Below are 3,074 nucleotides of genomic sequence, written 5' to 3' on the forward strand. Positions count from 1 at the left end.
AATTTTCTTAATTACCATTCGTAACTGATGTATCATTTTCGATATATCAAACGTATACAACCAAACTTAAATTTTGATGTACCAATCTGTTGACAGGATGTAGCAATGAATATAGTTTTGATAGAAAAACTATATCAACTATATATGTTTCGCGCATAATGGTTGTATCAATGAATACAACTTTGGATACAGTCAATACAACCTATGTGAGATTGGATACAAGCTAGAATAATGCATTCAATGAGTGAAAATCAGAAAACAATTATCAAATAGTTCAATTATACACTGTATCAAAAAGTAACAATATCGATAAATAAAGTCAAATACAACCAAATACAACTACATTCTCAATGTATACAGCCAGAGAAGAGAAGAAAGTTAGTCTTAGATGGCATTTTTCGGCCAAGCAAAATATTGTATACACTGTATATATACTTAAAATGGAGACGAATAAATATTCCTCCATATTCTAGAATACACTATATATACAATATTTATCATTTGAAAATCCAGTGATCGGAGAATGAGGCTTCCAAGCTTCAAGTCACCAGAGATGAACTAAAATCCATATATTTACTCTATATTCACCTTTTGAAATCCGGTCATATCTGAGAATAAAATGTATGTACTGTATCATTGTATGTGACTCAATAACAACAAAACAAAAAAATTTTGCCGTAGATGCCGTCTTTTGGCCAAGAAAAATATTATATACATTATACTAAAACTAAAAATAGAGACGAACTAAAATCCGGCCAGATCTGAGAATATACTATTATACTGTATTTACCAAAATCCGGCCAAATCTGAGAATGAGACTTCGAGGCTTTTCATCACGAGAGACAAACAAAAATCCAGCCAGATCTAAGAATACACTATATTTACCACTTGAAAATCCGGCCAAATCTGAGAGATCCTTCACTGTAGCCAAACATTGGTCAGTGATGGCCGTTTGCCGAAGAGGACGAAGCTTTGCCGACGGAGTAGCAGCAACAGACGAGACCGGCAGAGCAGCAGCGACGGCTGAGATTGAATTATTTGGGAAGCAGGTAATGAAAAAAGTGGCACTTGTGATTTGGGTTTGGTGCATAGAGATGTTGTAGTTGAGATGGAATTTGAAAGTGGGTATTTTCTATAAAACTCAACGTATAGCTATGTATTATAATTATTTATTTATGATAAATATAGTGTATTAGTTAGTTATGGGGTGTAAATTTTTGAAAAATAAATACCATCCTTTTTCAAATAATTTCCCAAACTAACTCAAAAGGAATATGCCAGTTGAAGATTCAATAATTTCATTCTAACTAATGTCAGGGTTACCCGCTCCAAAATAGAACCATAAGCAAAAATGGCAGGGTCGTGGCTATATGTCTTGACTCAAACATTTTTTTTAAAAAGCACCACTGTTTAATTAATACAAGTAAACTTCAAATATCTAGGTACGATACACAAGCCGAGTTCGGGGCTATATATCCGTCTTGTTAGTGTAGGCAAGGGTCGCGGCTATGCGTCCTAATTGAGATAATTAATAGTTCAACCAATAAAAGCGGATATAAAAAAAATATAGTTTATCCAAAAATAATCTCAGCCAAGTTTGAGTTAATAAAAGTGATTATGCTAGAATCACGGGATTCAGGAGTGTCTCACACCTTTTCTCTACTTAACAGGATTCCTTACCCAATCTTTTATTTTAACGGACCATCAATAAGGAGTCAAACATTCTATTTGATTAGGGATTCAATAAACGGTGACTTGAAACATCATAACTGAATTTCAAGTGGCGACTCCATAATAAATAAATAATCCCTTCTCAAATTCATCATTTTAATTGAAAAATGTTCTATTTTTTGAGAAAAAAAAGGAGGTGTGACAACAATCTACCGTAATAACTGGAATTAGAATTCAAGTTCAGCAGGATGAGTATGATGATGATAAAGTGATAGCGTGGGGCTCGATTTACTACTCTTAGGATCTGGAAGACACGCGATCAATAAGGTAGTAAAGGACTTCGATTGCCATAAATACTCTGACGATGTAGGTGGCACATAGTGGATCTCAAAAATTGACTCATGGATCATGGTAACGAGCCTACGTATATGGTACAGGAATTTCTTAATGGTATGAGCCATTTTTAAAAAAATCGTATGGGCTTGACTAAATGCAACCAATATCATATCATATTACGAGCATCTTTGGGCTAATTGAGCCCAACAATTATGTTACATAATTCTGGACCAACTACTTTTCATGGGCCAAATAGTACGGGCTAGCCAGTTTTCGGACTGGTAATTAAAAAATAGCCTGCGTTTGCAAAGTCATTGAAAAATAGTCACTATTTTACTACAATATGGAACGGTCCAGCATAATATACTGGAAATTGGTGCACCTGTGTATGAACTTCCAGCATATTATGCTGGAACCCCAACACGCGAAAAGTTCCAGCATAATATACTAGAGATTGGAGCACCTGTATATGAACTTTCAACATATTATGCTGGATCGGTATATTATACTGGAACTCCAGTATAATATGCTGGAGTTCCAGTATATTATACTGGAACTCCAGTATATTATGCTGGAATATTTTTCGGATTTTGAACAGTGTTTTCGTTCAGATTTATCTTTACATGAAAAGTGACTAAATTTTAATTACTTTTTAAACTGTAACTATTTTTTAATTACCACCTGTAAATCTTGCTATTTTTGAATTTCTCTCCTTTTCATGCTATGCAAAGACTCATTTTTTCATCCAGCACACATTTTCTACAAAAAGCTTAATTTTATGGATGACAGAAAAGGGAACAGAGTAGGAAAGTCATCTATCACGGCCGAAGGACAAAGGTAAATGTGTATAAGTCATCTCTTCTTAACAAAATTTAACCCCTTCCTCCCTCTCCCCTTCCCAATTGAAGTTGTATACACTTGCTCGGAGGAAGGGTGGTAGAAAATGCTAGGGCAAGCATTGCATACTATTAAAGTTGAAGACAAATTAAAAGAGTTAAAATGCAAGGCCAAACCCTTGGATTACGCTTAAGGCAGAATGACACAGTTATCCACAAAAATAAAATTAT

General features: G+C 34.5%; 1 long non-coding RNA gene across 1 annotated transcript; it reads right to left on the minus strand.

The window, feature by feature from the left end:
- Window positions 1-270: 270 nt before the first annotated feature.
- On the minus strand, window positions 271-1,423 carry LOC107811599 (uncharacterized). The gene is made up of 2 exons (XR_001653942.2): window positions 791-1,423; window positions 271-608 (listed from the first exon to the last, which is right to left on the minus strand). It is a non-coding gene; the product is annotated as an uncharacterized LOC107811599 (long non-coding RNA).
- Window positions 1,424-3,074: the final 1,651 nt, after the last annotated feature.

This window comes from Nicotiana tabacum, chromosome 22 (assembly GCF_000715075.1).
Source record: "Nicotiana tabacum cultivar K326 chromosome 22, ASM71507v2, whole genome shotgun sequence".
In the NCBI taxonomy this organism is placed as follows: domain Eukaryota; kingdom Viridiplantae; phylum Streptophyta; class Magnoliopsida; order Solanales; family Solanaceae; genus Nicotiana; species Nicotiana tabacum.